Raw genomic sequence first — 20299 nt, forward strand, 5'->3', positions numbered from 1 at the left:
AGAAGTCATAGTTACTCCCGCCGTTGACCCGCGCTTACTTGAATTTCTTCACTTTGACATTCAGAGCACTGGGCAGAAATCACATTGTGTCAACACCCGCTAGGGCCATCACAATGCTTTGTTTTAATTAGACAGTCGGATTCCCCAAGTCCGTGCCAGTTCTGAATTGATTGTTAATTGATAATCGTTATAATTGATAAGAACTAATTGGTTTAACCCCAAATAGTATTCTTAAAAATTTTAGCAAGAAAGTTCCACAATTGGCTACGTAACTAAACTATCCGGGGAACAAGTAACTAACATAAATGCCTAGAAACTCTATTTACCCAGAACGAGCACATAAACCATGTTATTGTTTCCCAATCAAGCCCGACTATCTCAATCTTCAGAGCCAATCCTTATCCCGAAGTTACGGATCTAATTTGCCGACTTCCCTTACCTACATTATTCTATCGACTAGAGACTCTTCACCTTGGAGACCAGCCTGCGGATATTGGTACGGCCTGTGAGAAGTTTGCGGTGTCCCCACCATAAATTTTCAAGGTCCGAGGAGAAAATATCGACACAACAGTATATGTCATGCTCTTCTAGCCCATCTACCATATCTCTCTGCGAAAGACTTCCATGGTAGTACGGCTATAAAACAGAAAAGAAAACTCTTCCGATATCTCTCGACGGCTTCTTTATGGTCGTTCCTGTTGCCAGGATGAGCACGAGGCCCATATTTAATAACAAACGGATACTCAACAGGTTACGGAATTGGAACCGTATTCCCTTTCGTTCAAAATTATTCAAGTGTATTATATTCGCTTGTTTATATAGTTAGGCATTTTTGTTTTACTTGAAAATTTTCGGCTTTCGCCTTGAACTTAGGACCGACTAACTCGTGATCAACCACTGTTCACACGAAACCCTTCTCCACTTCAGTCCTCCAAGGTCTCATTCGATTATTTGCTACTACCACCAAGATCTGTACCAATGGCAGCTCCATGCAGGCTTACGCCAAACACTTCTACGCATACCATTGTACCTTCCTACTCACTAAAGTTTCAAAATTTATATCACAAGTAATATAAATCATCTACTTTAGCGGTAATGTATAGGTATACAACTTAAGCGCCATCCATTTTAAGGGCTAGTTGCTTCGGCAGGTGAGTTGTTACACACTCCTTAGCGGATTTCGACTTCCATGATCACCGTCCTGCTGTTTTAAGCAACCAACGCCTTTCATGGTATCTGCATGAGTTGTTAATTTGGGCACCGTAACATTACGTTTGGTTCATCCCACAGCGCCAGTTCTGCTTACCAAAAGTGGCCCACTGGGCACATTATATCATAACCTTGAACTTCATATCAAGAAAGTTAAGGTTCTTACCCATTTAAAGTTTGAGAATAGGTTAAGATCGTTTCGACCCTAAGGCCTCTAATCATTCGCTTTACCAGATAAGATTATTTTATATAATATTAAAATGCACCAGCTATCCTGAGGGAAACTTCGGAAGGAACCAGCTACTAGATGGTTCGATTGGTCTTTCGCCCCTATACTCAATTCTGACAATCGATTTGCACGTCAGAACTGTTTCGGTCTTCCATCAGGGTTTCCCCTGACTTCAACCTGATCAAGTATAGTTCACCATCTTTCGGGTCACAGCATATATGCTCAAGGTACGTTCCAGTTAGAGGCATAAATAATATAAATATACATTATACATAACTATATAGAACGCCCCGGGATTGTGTTAATTAGCTATAAATAGCTAAAAAACTAATCCCATTATTAGTCAAGTTAATTACGCTATTAGGTTTACATCCCAATAACTTGCACATATGTTAGACTCCTTGGTCCGTGTTTCAAGACGGGTCCCGAAGGTATCCTGAATCTTTCGCATTGTTAATCATACAAGAGCATATAATAAACACAAAAATCAATGATAATTATGCCATTATATAATTCCGAAAAATTAACGCTCTGTAATAATATAAATCTATCAGCACTTTATCAAATTAATAACATTTATTCTGTGTTAAAATGCAAGCAATTTAATTGGAATAAACTATAAGTTATATTTTATGATAAATTTGGGATATGCTAATAGATTACAATGTCCTTATATGGAAAAAATGCACATTATTCTTAATAATATTATTTAAATATTACAATTTTAATGATGAATTTTCCATAACGGATATTCAGGTTCATCGGGCTTAACCTCTAAGCAGTTTCACGTACTGTTTAACTCTCTATTCAGAGTTCTTTTCAACTTTCCCTCACGGTACTTGTTTACTATCGGTCTCATGGTTATATTTAGTTTTAGATGGAGTTTACCACCCACTTAGTGCTGCACTATCAAGCAACACGACTCTTTGGAAACATCATCTAGTAATCATTAACGTTATACGGGCCTGGCACCCTCTATGGGTAAATGGCCTCATTTAAGAAGGACTTAAATCATTAATTTCTCATACTAGAATATTGACGCTCCATACACTGCATCTCACATTTGCCATATAGACAAAGTGACTTAGTGCTGAACTGTTTTCTTTTCGCTCGCCGCTACTAAGAAAATCCTTGTTAGTTTCTTTTCCTCCCCTAATTAATATGCTTAAATTCAGGGGGTAGTCCCATATGAGTTGAGGTTGTATATATAACTATTTTTTGCCATAAATTCTTTATATATAAATGATAAAACAATCAATTAAATTCGTTATAAATAGTTCCAATAGTTCTTGTAAGCAAAGTTATTTTTTATCCATTTAACGAACCAACGAAGAATAATAACAAAACCAAGATTTTTCTTTTTCCGAATCATTAATAAGAGACAATTCTAGATGAAAAATATTTCAATTTTTTATGCTAGACATTTCTCAGTATTATTTGATTGAAAAAGAAAATATTTCTCTTCGTTTTTCACATTCAAATGTGAGATAATGTTTTTCATTTCTTTTTTAATATTATGAATAAAATCATTATTTAATCCAATAATATACCATATGCTTATAAAAAATTTATAAACAACTTAATTAGCATAGTCTTACAACCCTCAACCATATGTAGTCCAAGCAGCACTATAAAATTAATTAAAGTACATAACAGCATGGACTGCGATATGCGTTCAAAATGTCGATGTTCATGTGTCCTGCAGTTCACACGATGACGCACAGTTTGCTGCGTTCTTCATCGACCCATGAGCCGAGTGATCCACCGCTTAGAGTTTTATAATTCATTTTTATATAATATCAATATTGTTTTTATTGAAAGAAATTAAAAATACACCATTTTACTGGCATATATCAATTCCTTCAATAAATTTATTTTTATACCTAAAAATAAATGTTGCGATATGTCTTAGTTTCATATAAGCATTATGTATCATAAAAATCTGGTTATGGTTTGCTATTTTGGGTGACACATACTGCAAAATTTATATAAAACATTAACCTGATGGATGACAGGTACAAACATTGTATATTTTAGGTTGTTGCATTAGCCAACGTATGCTCATAACATAGATGAACAATACATATTCGCAACGCGTGTATATTATGGTCCATATACACACACACTTATTTTGAATACCACATTCAAAATTATTTTAATTTTAATTCGACTTCTACTTTCAAATTTTGTTCAGTTTCTTCGATTTCCATTTTCGAGAATTTGTTTTTATAGGAAACGCCATTGTTGTAGTAGGTACTGCCACAAATACGCACAACAACATTAATAATGTTAAAGTCTTTTTATGAGGTTGCCAAGCCCCACATATAAAATAAAAGCCATCTTCATTTTATTTTGACTTTAACTTTTGATTCCGTGGAATCATTTTGTAATATTTTTATTTTGGTAAATTGTATTTATTTGTATTATAACAAATGTTTATTAACGATAAGGATATTATACAATAATGATCCTTCCGCAGGTTCACCTACGGAAACCTTGTTACGACTTTTACTTCCTCTAAATAATCAAGTTCGGTCAACTTTTGCGAAACAACCGTAACACGCAAGGCGTCACAGTGATCACGTCCGGAGACCTCACTAAATAATTCAATCGGTAGTAGCGACGGGCGGTGTGTACAAAGGGCAGGGACGTAATCAATGCGAGTTAATGACTCACACTTACTGGGAATTCCAAGTTCATGTGAACAGTTTCAGTTCACAATCCCAAGCATGAAAGTGGTTCAGCGGTTTACCCGGACCTCTCGGTCTAGGAAATACACGTTGATACTTTCATTGTAGCGCGCGTGCAGCCCAGGACATCTAAGGGCATCACAGACCTGTTATTGCTCAATCTCATTATTGCTAGACGCAATTTGTCCATTTAAGAAGCTAGTGTCCTTATAATGGGACAAACCAACAGGTACGGCTCCACTTACATAAACACATTCAAACACAATAAACATTTTACTGCCACCATGAATGAAGGCTACATAAGCTTCAGCACCATAATCCTGAAGATATCTATTTAATATATTTGAGTCTCGTTCGTTATCGGAATTAACCAGACAAATCACTCCACGAACTAAGAACGGCCATGCACCACCACCCATAGATTCGAGAAAGAGCTATCAATCTGTCTTACACACTTATGTTCGGACCTGGTAAGTTTTCCCGTGTTGAGTCAAATTAAGCCGCAGGCTCCACTCCTGGTGGTGCCCTTCCGTCAATTCCTTTAAGTTTCAGCTTTGCAACCATACTTCCCCCGGAGCCCAAAAGCTTTGGTTTCCCGGGAAGCGACTGAGAGAGCCATAAAAGTAGCTACACCCAATTGCTAGCTGGCATCGTTTATGGTTAGAACTAGGGCGGTATCTGATCGCCTTCGAACCTCTAACTTTCGTTCTTGATTAATGAAAACATCTTTGGCAAATGCTTTCGCTTAAGTTAGTCTTACGACGGTCCAAGAATTTCACCTCTCGCGTCGTAATACTAATGCCCCCAAACTGCTTCTATTAATCATTACCTCTTGATCTGAAAACCAATGAAAGCAGAACAGAGGTCTTATTTCATTATCCCATGCACAGAATATTCAGGCATTTGAAGCCTGCTTTAAGCACTCTAATTTGTTCAAAGTAATAGTACCGGCCCACAATAACACTCGTTTAAGAGCACTAGTGCAGGTTTTTAAATAGGAGGAACATATGAAAAAATACAAGTATTTAATCACATATAAGAACTCCACCGGTAATACGCTTACATACATAAAGGTATAGTACTAACCACAATTGTAAGTTGTACTACCCGTATGAAGCACAAGTTCAACTACGAACGTTTTAACCGCAACAACTTTAATATACGCTATTGGAGCTGGAATTACCGCGGCTGCTGGCACCAGACTTGCCCTCCAATTGGTCCTTGTTAAAGGATTTAAAGTGTACTCATTCCAATTACAGGGCCTCGGATATGAGTCCTGTATTGTTATTTTTCGTCACTACCTCCCCGAGCTGGGAGTGGGTAATTTACGCGCCTGCTGCCTTCCTTAGATGTGGTAGCCGTTTCTCAGGCTCCCTCTCCGGAATCGAACCCTGATTCCCCGTTACCCGTTGCAACCATGGTAGTCCTAGATACTACCATCAAAAGTTGATAGGGCAGACATTTGAAAGATCTGTCGTCGGTACAAGACCATACGATCTGCATGTTATCTAGAGTTCAACCAATATAACGATCTTGCGATCGCTTGGTTTTAGCCTAATAAAAGCACATGTCCCATAAGGTTCATGTTTTAATTGCATGTATTAGCTCTAGAATTACCACAGTTATCCAAGTAACTGTTAACGATCTAAGGAACCATAACTGATATAATGAGCCTTTTGCGGTTTCACTTTTAATTCGTGTGTACTTAGACATGCATGGCTTAATCTTTGAGACAAGCATATAACTACTGGCAGGATCAACCAGAATAATGTTTTTCCTTCATATTCCATTCATATATTTTGAATCGAAATAAGCAATATAATAGATATATAGATATATAGATTTTTCACTTTATATAATTCCATGATTTTTATTATATTGAATAAAATTCAATATTTCGCCTTTGGGTAAAATTTTAAATATATAAGTAAAAAAATCCATTCGATTACGGCCATTTTTATATAGCATTCGTAATCCATATTTTCATTTTTAATTTATACTTGTTTTACCAATATAACAAGAATTTCATCTAATTATTGTAATATATATATTTCTATAATTTTATCTTTTTATACATACATATTTCATTATAAAATATCATTTTATTTCCAACATACATAATTATTGTATCCACACATGTACAATTTTTGTTTAACCAATATAAATATTAAGTTAAATCATTTGCATTTTGAAGATAAATTTAAAATTTATCTCTTTTCATATATATCTCTGGTAATATATAACATAAAACCAAGCGCATATGATAATATTTCCACATTTAATATATAATTTTATATTTCTTTCATAAGAATCCATATTTGTATTATACCGTAACGATATAATAATCCAACTATACGGCAGGTAATAAATTAATATTTGCCTGCCTCCAAAAATTAACGATAATATATGGAAACGATTTGTTATTCTATATATAATAGAAACTTGACTTTTGTTTCAACGATATTATCTATAAAGCGTATATTCCTATTATCCGCGGAGCCAAGTCCCGTGTTCTATAGAACTGAGAAACAAATTTGTACGGATAATAATATACTTTATTGTATGTAACCAATATAAACATAATCCGAAATAAATATTTCGAATAATGCGGGAGGTCGGCAACCACTGCCTACCTATAGTAGTTTTTGAACCCGCTGTCCTCAAAGCGGGTATTTTCAATTCCGTTTGCCACCCAACATACGGGCTATTCTCTTATATATTAAGAGATTATAGGAACATTTCATTTTTTTTCCATTATTCATATATAATATGATTATTTTTTCCCTTATACATATAATAATTAATCATTTTCATATGTATATTATTTAATTTACTCATATTATTGCCAAAATCATATGAATACATAAGTTTTGAACAATATGAGAGGTCGGCAACCACTGCCTACCTATAGTAGTTTTTGAACCCTCTGTCGTAATTCCGGTCGTTTACACTACTATACCCTCTCACTATAATGGCTTTTCTCTATAATACTAAGAGAATGTGGGATATTTTCAGCATTTTTTCCCTTATACATATAATAATTAATCATTTTCATATGTATATTATTTAATTTACTCATATTATTGCCAAAATCATATGAATACATAAGTTTTGAACAATATGAGAGGTCGGCAACCACTGCCTACCTATAGTAGTTTTTGAACCCTCTGTCGTAATTCCGGTCGTTTACACTACTATACCCTCTCACTATAATGGCTTTTCTCTATAATACTAAGAGAATGTGGGATATTTTCAGCATTTTTTCCCTTATACATATAATAATTAATCATTTTCATATGTATATTATTTAATTTACTCATATTATTGCCAAAATCATATGAATACATAAGTTTTGAACAATATGAGAGGTCGGCAACCACTGCCTACCTATAGTAGTTTTTGAACCCTCTGTCGTAATTCCGGTCGTTTACACTACTATACCCTCTCACTATAATGGCTTTTCTCTATAATACTAAGAGAATGTGGGATATTTTCAGCATTTTTTCCCTTATACATATAATAATTAATCATTTTCATATGTATATTATTTAATTTACTCATATTATTGCCAAAATCATATGAATACATAAGTTTTGAACAATATGAGAGGTCGGCAACCACTGCCTACCTATAGTAGTTTTTGAACCCTCTGTCGTAATTCCGGTCGTTTACACTACTATACCCTCTCACTATAATGGCTTTTCTCTATAATACTAAGAGAATGTGGGAATATTTCAGCATTTTTTCCCCTATACATATAATAATTAATAATTTTCATATGTATATTATTTAATTTACTCATATAATTGCCAAAATCATATGAATACATAAGTTTTGAACAATATGAGAGGTCGGCAACCACTGCCTACCTATAGTAGTTTTTGAACCCTCTGTCGTAATTCCGGTCGTTTACACTACTATACCCTCTCACTATAATGGCTTTTCTCTATAATACTAAGAGAATGTGGGATATTTTCAGCATTTTTTCCCTTATACATATAATAATTAATAATTTTCATATGTATATTATTTAATTTACTCATATAATTGCCAAAATCATATAAATACATAAGTTTTGAACAATATCAGAGGTCAGCAACGGTCTTTCCTCTATAATACTAAGATAATATGGGAATATTTTCAGCATTTTTTCCCTTATACATTTATACATATAATAATTAATCATTTTCATATGTATATTATTTAATTTACTCATATTATTGCCAAAATCATATAAATACATAAGTTTTGAACAATATCAGAGGTCAGCAACGGTCTTTCCTCTATAATACTAAGATAATGTGGGAATATTTCATCATTTTTTCCTTTATACATTTATACATATAATATTTAATCATTTTATATGTATATTATTTAATTTACTCATATAATTGCCAAAATCATATAAATACATAAGTTTTGAACAATATCAGAGGTCGGCAACGGTCTTTCCTCTATAATACTAAGATAATATGGGAATATTTCAGCATTTTTTCCCTTATACATATAATAATTAATCATTTTCATATGTATATTATTTAATTTACTCGTATAATTGCCAAAATCCTATGAAGACATAAGAGAATACAATATGAGAGGTCGGCGCAACCATAATATAGTAGTTGATGACGAGGTGTTTGGCAACTTGATACAATTCATTAAAGTCTTTATATTAATTATATGATAGAGACAATATCATATGCGTCACTAAATTGATGACGAGGTATTTGGCAACTTGATATAATTCTTTAAAGTCTTTATATCAAAAATTATATGATAGGGACAATATCATATGCGTCACTAAATTGATGACGAGGTGTTTGGCAACTTGACACAATTCATTAAAGTCTTTATATTAATTATATGATAGGGACAATATCATATGCGTCACTAAATTGATGACGAGGTATTTGGCAACTTGATACAATTCTTTAAAGTTTTTATATCAAAAATTATATGATAGGGACAATATCATATGCGTCACTAAATTGATGACGAGGTGTTTGGCAACTTGACACAATTCATTAAAGTCTTTATATTAATTATATGATAGAGACAATATCATATGCGTCACTAAATTGATGACGAGGTATTTGGCAACTTGATATAATTCTTTAAAGTCTTTATATCAAAAATTATATGATAGGGACAATATCATATGCGTCACTAAATTGATGACGAGGTGTTTGGCAACTTGACACAATTCATTAAAGTCTTTATATTAATTATATGATAGGGACAATATCATATGCGTCACTAAATTGATGACGAGGTATTTGGCAACTTGATACAATTCTTTAAAGTTTTTATATCAAAAATTATATGATAGGGACAATATCATATGCGTCACTAAATTGATGACGAGGTGTTTGGCAACTTGACACAATTCATTAAAGTCTTTATATTAATTATATGATAGGGACAATATCATATGCGTCACTAAATTGATGACGAGGTATTTGGCAACGTGATAGAATTCTTTAAAGTCTTTATATCAAAAATTATACGATAGGGACAATATCATATGCGTCACTAAATTGATGACGAGGTATTTGGCAACTTGATATAATTCTTTAAAGTCTTTATATCAAAAATTATATGATAGGGACAATATCATATGCGTCACTAAATTGATGACGAGGTGTTTGTTTGGCTACAGGAAAAATCATTTATTTATCGAATCATCAAGCAAAGGATAAGCTTCAGTGGATCGCAGTATGGCAGCTGCTCAACCACTTACAACACCTTGCCTGTTACAAAAGTCGTTTACAATTGATTCTAGGCTTTGTCATTGTATTAAATAATGCTTTTATATGTAACTAGCGCGGCATCAGGTGATCGAAGATCCTCCTAATTTACTATGTTACAAATTACATTGGCATCACATCCATTGTCGTTTATAAAATAAATTATAAACTTTAAATGGTTTAGAAGCCATACAATGCAAATTGCCCCTTATTTATCATTGCAGTCCAGCACGGATACGACCTTAGAGGCGTTCAGGCATAATCCAACGGACGTAGCGTCATACCACTGTTCGCTCGAACAAGTATTGTGCCATTGGTCCGTACCTGCGGTTCCTCTCGTACTACGCAGGAATGCTGTCGCAACAACGTTTTGTCATTAGTAGGGTAAAACTAACCTGTCTCACGACGGTCTAAACCCAGCTCACGTTCCCTTGCATGGGTGAACAATCCAACGCTTGGTGAATTTTGCTTCACAATGATAGGAAGAGCCGACATCGAAGGATCAAAAAGCGACGTCGCTATGAACGCTTGGCCGCCACAAGCCAGTTATCCCTATGGTAACTTTTCTGACACCTCTTGTTAAAAACTCTTTAAACCAAAAGGATCGATAGGCCGAGCTTTTGCTGTCCCTGTGTGTACTGAACACCGAGATCAAGTCAGCATTTGCCCTTTTGCTCTATGTGTGGTTTCTGTCCGCACTGAGCTGGCCTTGGGACACCTCCGTTATTATTTGAGAGATGTACCGCCCCAGTCAAACTCCCTACCTGGCAATGTCCTTGAATTGGATCATACCTGAGTAATTGGAGTTATACCAAATTTTCAAATCAAAAATACATAAATGCATCGTTTTATTAAAGAATTTGTTTGCGATTATATAACAAACTCGTGATACTTTGATCAAGAAGCTTGCATCAAAACCCAATACCATAAGATATAATAAATATATCCGTATAATGGCTAGGAAATGATACACGTTCCATTTAATCAAGTAAGTAAGGAAACAATAAGAGTAGTGGTATTTCATTGACGATACCAAACCGAGGTCTAATATCTCCCACTTATTCTACACCTCTTATGTCTCCTTACACTGCCAGATTAGAGTCAAGCTCAAAAGGGTCTTCTTTCCCCGCTAATTATTCCAAGCCCGTTCCCTTGGCTGTGGTTTCGCTAGATAGTAGATAGGGACAACGACGACGACTTTTCAGATCTCTCCGAACTTGTTTTACGTGGCGTGTTCCACACTGAAGGGATTACAACCACGACACCCTGAACACCCACAAGTGGTGCATGTATCAACATGGTGTATGTGTCTGGATACGCCAGACAAGCGTCCCGGACTAGAAGCTATAGCTATGTACATAGCGACCACCCCGGTAGCAATTCGAGTACTTGCTTGCCGGGCAAGCACTCCCCCTTGCTGAGGAGCGAGATCTACCTAAAATCTCTACTGATCTCTGGGTCACAGCACCCGAGTTTTGCGCAACTAGCACCGTAACTCAAACGTCGAACACGAAGGCTCTACCCGCGATATGGGTACCAACCACAGCCACCACGATACTCCCACCAGGGGGCCTACCTCAATGTGCAGTCTTGGATAGCTGCACAACCCGTGGTACCGAAAGAGAGGCTCGGTGGGCCTCCTCCTTTTGCTCCGACAAGCAGGGTTAGAGGGACCTATGGCTATATTAGTCGCCTCTTACGACAAGCAATAGCGGACTGTGGAAGTATTCTCGCCCGCTAACCACACGGCGAAGTTGTTGGGCTAAACACCCCTCCTCCTACGGAACACTTCGTCCGCAAACACTGCCAGCCGTTGAGTCCTCTGTTGATCTTCCAGGATTCTATCGAAGGTCCAGTTTTCGCCAAGGCGCTGCACTCCAAGTCCATCGAGGTTCCGCAAATCTGCATATAGGGGGCAAGCGCACAATATGTGCATCCAGTCCTCATATGGATCTCCACAAGCGCAAGCAGTGGTATCGCTGAGGGCTCTCCCTTGCAAAAATGCGTTAAACGACCCGTGACCTGTCAGCAGGTAAGACGTCCTCATCGAGAATCCAAATCTTGGATCCCGATAGGCGAGAGTGACATATGGGATGAATTTATGCGTCACCCGTCCTGGTTCGCTGTCATCATCCCATCTGTTCTGCCAACTCTGCAGTAAGCACTCTTCTAGGCGAGTCTTCCTCTGCTTCCAGCTTAGACACGTAGTGTCCTCGTCATATAGCCAGTCGTTCTCCTCCAGCGGGTATCCACGCTTCAGCTTGTATTTGACCGCTAAAAACTTAGCAGCCAAGTCAAGCGGGGGAGCTCCACCAAGTACCTGCAGTGCCACTGTGGACACTGTTCGGCATACCGAAAGGCATCCAAGCAGGATTAGCCTCTGGCAGGAGGCTAGTCGTCTCCGGGCGGCTACTTGCTCGGCGGTGTCATACCATACCGGGGCACCAAACAGCACACAAGGTGCCATGAGTCCGTCATATATGGTCCGCCTGGCTCGAGGACTGAAGCCCCAGTCGGCTCGAAGCACACGCGCCAATGCTCCAACGACTCCGGTCATCCGCTGGCGAAGCGAAGCTATGTGCGTGAGGAATTTCATTCCTTCACTGACCGTGATGCCAAGGTACCGACAGCTACGCACATACGGAAGGTTCGCTCCAGCAAACCTCACCGTAGGCGCACGTCTCAAGGCACCTTTTAGCAGCATTATTACCGTCTTGCTGGTCGAGACGGCAACGCCAACTTCCGCTCCCCACGCTTCTACGATGGACATCAGCTGTGCTCCTTTTTCCTCTAGCATAGCTCGGGAATTTCCCTCGACGAGAAGCAGCAAGTCATCAGCGTATGCACTCAGCTGGCAATACGGCTGGAGACGCTGAAGCAGTACATCCATCAGAATGTCCCAGATAAATGGGCCACTGATTGACCCCTGCGGGCAGCCTCTAGTTACCGGTACTTCCACAGTACCGGAACTGCTTCGGATCACTGCTCTTCGGCCGGAGAAAAAGCTCTGCCACAAGCCCATCTCCCGGCATCCCAAGTCTGCTAGTCGGCGGAGTGCAGCACTCCATTCGACGTTGTCGAATGCTCCTTTGAAGTCCACGAATGTGCCGAGCACGTATTGCGCCGGGCTGGCACAAACACTGCTCTTCACGTGTCTCCAAGCATCCTCCACACATCGTCCTTGGCGAAATCCAAACTGCCATCTGCAGCCTTCCGGAAGAACTTCTCTCACACGATTCACCATGATGGCCTCGAGCACCTTACCAAAGACTGGCAGCAAGCATATTCCTCTATATGAGGAGGGCTCACACTTGTCCTTATCTGGCCCTTTGAGCAGCGAGACAACTCGTGGGCACTTCCACTCAGCGGGAAAGTATCCTAATCGGATGCATCGGGAAAACAACGATGCTAGGTGCTCGGGTATGGCGCGCCAGACTGCCTTGCAGATAGTGCCATTGATGCCGTCCAAGCCGGGAGAGCGCCTGCTCTTCAACCGGGCAACACATGCATCAACCTCGAATTCTTCGAGGGCCGGTGGGACTTCCTCCGCGATGGCAGTCGGTGCTTCGGACTCCGCAACTGGGAAGAAATTGCGGAGGAGCACTCGTGCACAGTCACCCCAATCAGTGATGAGCTCGCCATTCACGCGGAGGCACCCAATCTCCGTGCACTTTCTGCGGCCTCGGCAAATCTTGTAGACGCGCCCCCATGGGTCGTCGGCATGATCTCCCACGAAGCGTTTCCAGTCATCCATTTTCGCCCTCCCAATGAGCTTCTTGTAGTTTGCTGAGGCCCGCCTCAGCTCGACCACTACACGCTCTATAGCGGCACCGTCATCACGACGCCTTCCATCTTGGAGTAGGCGACGAAGTCTCCGGACTTCGCGCCTTGCAGCGCAGAGGTCGGCAGTCCACCAACGTGCTCTCCTGTTGGGCGATCGAATTGACTTTCTTCCCAGCGCAATATCACATACATTATGTACTATACTGCGCAGGGTCGAAACTTGCTGGTCCAACGGCGACTCTGAGAAGTTTTCCGGAAGTTCGGCTGCTCTACTCACCATTTCCTCCTTGAACAATCGCCAACGTGCATTGGAGAAGTTCCAGGACGGCACAGGAGCTATGCTCTCAACTGCGCGCGCGGTAGTTGGTTCGGCCACAACAGTAATGATGTTGTGGTCACTCAATTCCCACTCGTCCACTCTCCACTCATATGTGGCCCACATAGATGCTGCCTCATTGACGATTGTCACGTCGATATCGCTAGTAGCTCTGTGATTGTCGAACGTGTACACCTCTGTTGACTGGTTTAGGGCGGCGACTCTTGCCTCCAGCATCCACTCTGACAGCAGCTCACCCCGTCTGTAGTTAGCTTGCCCCTCGGCATGACGAGAGAGTTTGCTAAGCCACATGGGGGACACTGCATTCGCGTCGAGGCCCAGGATTGCGGGGGTTCTGCTGGCCTGCAGCAGGACCGCATCCATGTACCGGAGGTACGGTTCCAGAGGTGCATCGAACTGGCAGTATGCGGCGCAAAGGAAGATTGAGCCAAAGCTCCCTTTAACGACCAGACATACGCCATAATCCGTGGTGAGGGTCTCCACTGGCATACAGATGGCTTCCTGTTGATCTACTAGGATGGCTGCCTTCCCTCGCCGATCGGTGAAAATTCTCATTCCTTCAGGCAGCACATCCATTCCGTCCCCGCCGAGATACGGCTCCTGCACCAGCGCGAACATAGACTCCGATCTCCTGAGTCGGACTCCGAGCTCGATGGTCGCAGCTCTGCCTCGGCCACAGTTCGCTTGGATGAAGCTAAACATTAATGTCTAGCTTGCACCCTCGCCAGCAACGCCCCGTATATCGGGCACACGTTCGAGAGCATGTAATGCCCCGAGGGTTGCCCTCTGTGACGGCAGTTCCGGCAGTCCACCGGGTTTTGGCACTTTGCCGCGGTGTGGCCTTGTTGCCCGCACTGGCGGCAGACATTGTCCTTCTGCCGGCATTCGCTGACCTTGTGGTCGAAACCCACGCATCTGTGGCAGGCGTATGTGCGGACCTGTGCTCGGCATCGGAATGAGAACCACTTGATGTAGACACGACCTACATCAAGCTTCGCCATCGCGCGGTCGTCTACCTCTAGCGTTACATTTACTGTGGCGCCGTCGGTTACCGACCACGCCTTGGTCACCAGGTGCACGGACTTCTTAAATTGGGACATAGTCATATCGCTGTCGAAGTTATTTCCATGCAGCTCCTGCATGAATTCCTCAGGGCCGATAGCTGTGTCGACGTCATAGACGACGACCTTCGGCTTCTCGGCCGCATTCCGTGCCACATTTAGCCCAACTTCAGCGAACCTCTTTGATGCTACCACCTTCTGCAGCTCTCCAACTGAAGGAGTACGAATGATCGCACCACCACCTCGACGGAGCTCACGTACCTCATGTACTCTGACTCCGAGGGAGGGTGCAACCATCGTTCGCACCTTTTCCGCTATAGCTTTCCCCGATAGCGCAGGGTCGTCGCACTTCACCACCGCTGACCACGTCTCGCGAACCTTGGTGGTCCGCGGGGCAGCGATGGGTGCAACCTGTGGCATCTGGGGAGCATTGGCGGCCGTATTCTTTAACGGATTCGACGACGGCGGCGGCGGTGGCGGCATAGCGAGCCGCGTCTCCAGTTCTCCACACCGGAGCATTAACGCCAGCACCAGCTCATCGTAGCGGCTGATAGCATACGAGAGCTCTTCCGTGTCCACTTCTCCTAGGCTGCGGAAGCTGCTTCTCACCATGCGCTGGGTGGCCGACAGCTCTGCCATCATGGCTGCTTGCCCAGCACGGGCGGCAGCGGTAGCGGCGGTGGCAGTGGTGGCAACAATTTTAGCAGCAGTGGAAACGGCGGAGGCAGCAGTGTGGTCGGCAGCAGGGGCAGCAGTAGGATCAACAGCGGTGGCAGCAGCGTTGGGGGGGCAGCATCGATGGCAGCGTTTGCCGTAGCCGCCCGGGCGTCCTCCAGCGACGAAAACGCCTCCTCAAGTACACCAACGGGTTCTGGCACTCCATTCGACGCCAGGGCAACCAATTTCGCCTGCGTCGGCGCCGAGCTCTTAGAGGCCAGATGGCTTCTGCGCCTGCCTCGTCTGGATTTCCTCGAGGCACTACATCCGCTCAAGGCACTCGCGCTGCTGTCGCTCTCGGTCGGCATAACTCCGATGGTGGCTCCTCCTACCGTCGACGCCAGCAACCGTATGCTCGTTTGCTCACTGACAAAAGGTAGATGCTCTAGAGCTCCACCTATCGGTAGCGTCTGGTAGCACTAAACTGTCCCTAGACACAAACCCTAGCAGTGACTGCCACCAATAAGCTTTTTGACAGCTGCTCAAAAAGCTTACTCGAAAAACTTACTCGTAAGCTCGCCTCGCAGCACGTGCGGAGTGGAAAATTTCCAATAGTTTATTGTTAATAATTTCCAAACCGCTTGTTTTTAACACTCGACAATTTTCACTCGACTTCCGCGGAGCACTAAATCACCGATTTAATTACTTTCCAAACAAGGAAAACTTAGTTATTCGCAATCTGTACACGAGCGCAACGAAAACACGTCCGTCGTTAATCCATTCATGCGCGTCACTAATTAGATGACGAGGCATTTGGCTACCTTAAGAGAGTCATAGTTACTCCCGCCGTTGACCCGCGCTTACTTGAATTTCTTCACTTTGACATTCAGAGCACTGGGCAGAAATCACATTGTGTCAACACCCGCTAGGGCCATCACAATGCTTTGTTTTAATTAGACAGTCGGATTCCCCAAGTCCGTGCCAGTTCTGAATTGATTGTTAATTGATAATCGTTATAATTGATAAGAACTAATTGGTTTAACCCAAATAGTATTCTTAAAAATTTTAGCAAGAAAGTTCCACAATTGGCTACGTAACTAAACTATCCGGGGAACAAGTAACTAACATAAATGCTAGAAACTCTATTTACCCAGAACGAGCACATAAACCATGTTATTGTTTCCCAATCAAGCCCGACTATCTCAATCTTCAGAGCCAATCCTTATCCCGAAGTTACGGATCTAATTTGCCGACTTCCCTTACCTACATTATTCTATCGACTAGAGACTCTTCACCTTGGAGACCAGCTGCGGATATTGGTACGGCCTGTTGAGAAGTTTGCGTGTCCCCACCATAAATTTTCAAGGTCCGAGGAGAAAATATCGACACAACAGTATATGTCATGCTCTTCTAGCCCATCTACCATATCTCTCTGCGAAAGACTTCCATGGTAGTACGGCTATAAAACAGAAAAGAAAACTCTTCCGATATCTCTCGACGGCTTCTTTATGGTCGTTCCTGTTGCCAGGATGAGCACGAGGCCCATATTTAATAACAAACGGATACTCAACAGGTTACGGAATTGGAACCGTATTCCCTTTCGTTCAAAATTATTCAAGTGTATTATATTCGCTTTGTTTATATAGTTAGGCATTTTTGTTTTACTTGAAAATTTTCGGCTTTCGCCTTGAACTTAGGACCGACTAACTCGTGATCAACCACTGTTCACACGAAACCCTTCTCCACTTCAGTCCTCCAAGGTCTCATTCGATTATTTGCTACTACCACCAAGATCTGTACCAATGGCAGCTCCATGCAGGCTTACGCCAAACACTTCTACGCATACCATTGTACCTTCCTACTCACTAAAGTTTCAAAATTTATATCACAAGTAATATAAATCATCTACTTTAGCGGTAATGTATAGGTATACAACTTAAGCGCCATCCATTTTAAGGGCTAGTTGCTTCGGCAGGTGAGTTGTTACACACTCCTTAGCGGATTTCGACTTCCATGATCACCGTCCTGCTGTTTTAAGCAACCAACGCCTTTCATGGTATCTGCATGAGTTGTTAATTTGGGCACCGTAACATTACGTTTGGTTCATCCCACAGCGCCAGTTCTGCTTACCAAAAGTGGCCCACTGGGCACATTATATCATAACCTTGAACTTCATATCAAGAAAGTTAAGGTTCTTACCCATTTAAAGTTTGAGAATAGGTTAAGATCGTTTCGACCCTAAGGCCTCTAATCATTCGCTTTACCAGATAAGATTATTTTATATAATATTAAAATGCACCAGCTATCCTGAGGGAAACTTCGGAAGGAACCAGCTACTAGATGGTTCGATTGGTCTTTCGCCCCTATACTCAATTCTGACAATCGATTTGCACGTCAGAACTGTTTCGGTCTTCCATCAGGGTTTCCCCTGACTTCAACCTGATCAAGTATAGTTCACCATCTTTCGGGTCACAGCATATATGCTCAAGGTACGTTCCAGTTAGAGGCATAAATAATATAAATATACATTATACATAACTATATAGAACGCCCCGGGATTGTGTTAATTAGCTATAAATAGCTAAAAAACTAATCCCATTATTAGTCAAGTTAATTACGCTATTAGGTTTACATCCCAATAACTTGCACATATGTTAGACTCCTTGGTCCGTGTTTCAAGACGGGTCCCGAAGGTATCCTGAATCTTTCGCATTGTTAATCATACAAGAGCATATAATAAACACAAAAATCAATGATAATTATGCCATTATATAATTCCGAAAAATTAACGCTCTGTAATAATATAAATCTATCAGCACTTTATCAAATTAATAACATTTATTCTGTGTTAAAATGCAAGCAATTTAATTGGAATAAACTATAAGTTATATTTTATGATAAATTTGGGATATGCTAATAGATTACAATGTCCTTATATGGAAAAAATGCACATTATTCTTAATAATATTATTTAAATATTACAATTTTAATGATGAATTTTCCATAACGGATATTCAGGTTCATCGGGCTTAACCTCTAAGCAGTTTCACGTACTGTTTAACTCTCTATTCAGAGTTCTTTTCAACTTTCCCTCACGGTACTTGTTTACTATCGGTCTCATGGTTATATTTAGTTTTAGATGGAGTTTACCACCCACTTAGTGCTGCACTATCAAGCAACACGACTCTTTGGAAACATCATCTAGTAATCATTAACGTTATACGGGCCTGGCACCCTCTATGGGTAAATGGCCTCATTTAAGAAGGACTTAAATCATTAATTTCTCATACTAGAATATTGACGCTCCATACACTGCATCTCACATTTGCCATATAGACAAAGTGACTTAGTGCTGAACTGTTTTCTTTTCGCTCGCCGCTACTAAGAAAATCCTTGTTAGTTTCTTTTCCTCCCCTAATTAATATGCTTAAATTCAGGGGGTAGTCCCATATGAGTTGAGGTTGTATATATAACTATTTTTTGCCATAAATTCTTTATATATAAATGATAAAACAATCAATTAAATTCGTTATAAATAGTTCCAATAGTTCTTGTAAGCAAAGTTATTTTTTATCCATTTAACGAACCAACGAAGAATAATAACAAAACCAAGATTTTTCTTTTTCCGAATCATTAATAAGAGACAATTCTAGATGAAAAATATTTCAATTTTTTATGCTAGACATTTCTCAGTATTATTTGATTGAAAAAGAAAATATTTCTCTTCGTTTTTCACATTCAAATGTGAGATAATGTTTTTCATTTCTTTTTTAATATTATGAATAAAATCATTATTTAATCCAATAATATACCATATGCTTATAAAAAATTTATAAACAACTTAATTAGCATAGTCTTACAACCCTCAACCATATGTAGTCCAAGCAGCACTATAAAATTAATTAAAGTACATAACAGCATGGACTGCGATATGCGTTCAAAATGTCGATGTTCATGTGTCCTGCAGTTCACACGATGACGCACAGTTTGCTGCGTTCTTCATCGACCCATGAGCCGAGTGATCCACCGCTTAGAGTTTTATAATTCATTTTTATATAATATCAATATTGTTTTTATTGAAAGAAATTAAAAATACACCATTTTACTGGCATATATCAATTCCTTCAATAAATTTATTTTTATACCTAAAAATAAATGTTGCGATATGTCTTAGTTTCATATAAGCATTATGTATCATAAAAATCTGGTTATGGTTTGCTATTTTGGGTGACACATACTGCAAAATTTATATAAAACATTAACCTGATGGATGACAGGTACAAACATTGTATATTTTAGGTTGTTGCATTAGCCAACGTATGCTCATAACATAGATGAACAATACATATTCGCAACGCGTGTATATTATGGTCCATATACACACACACTTATTTTGAATACCACATTCAAAATTATTTTAATTTTAATTCGACTTCTACTTTCAAATTTTGTTCAGTTTCTTCGATTTCCATTTTCGAGAATTTGTTTTTATAGGAAACGCCATTGTTGTAGTAGGTACTGCCACAAATACGCACAACAACATTAATAATGTTAAAGTCTTTTTATGAGGTTGCCAAGCCCCACAT

General features: G+C 40.2%; 3 non-coding genes and 2 pseudogenes across 3 annotated transcripts; all 5 read right to left on the reverse strand.

Moving 5' to 3' along the window:
* On the reverse strand, nucleotides 1-2640 carry LOC117149613 (annotated as a pseudogene; the record flags this gene model as incomplete).
* Nucleotides 2641-3035: 395 nt separating this feature from the next.
* Nucleotides 3036-3214, reverse strand: LOC117149612. Its single transcript, XR_004460408.1, has one exon. It is a non-coding gene; the product is annotated as a 5.8S ribosomal RNA (ribosomal RNA).
* Nucleotides 3215-3900: 686 nt separating this feature from the next.
* On the reverse strand, nucleotides 3901-5895 carry LOC117149616. Its single transcript, XR_004460410.1, has one exon. It is a non-coding gene; the product is annotated as a small subunit ribosomal RNA (ribosomal RNA).
* A 3909-nt stretch (nucleotides 5896-9804) lies between these two features.
* LOC117149618 lies at nucleotides 9805-19177 on the reverse strand (annotated as a pseudogene).
* Nucleotides 19178-19572: 395 nt separating this feature from the next.
* LOC117149615 lies at nucleotides 19573-19751 on the reverse strand. The gene has a single exon (XR_004460409.1). It is a non-coding gene; the product is annotated as a 5.8S ribosomal RNA (ribosomal RNA).
* Nucleotides 19752-20299: the final 548 nt, after the last annotated feature.

The sequence above is a fragment of the Drosophila mauritiana genome, unplaced genomic scaffold, assembly GCF_004382145.1.
Source record: "Drosophila mauritiana strain mau12 unplaced genomic scaffold, ASM438214v1 U_259, whole genome shotgun sequence".
NCBI classification, from domain to species: Eukaryota; Metazoa; Arthropoda; class Insecta; order Diptera; family Drosophilidae; genus Drosophila; species Drosophila mauritiana.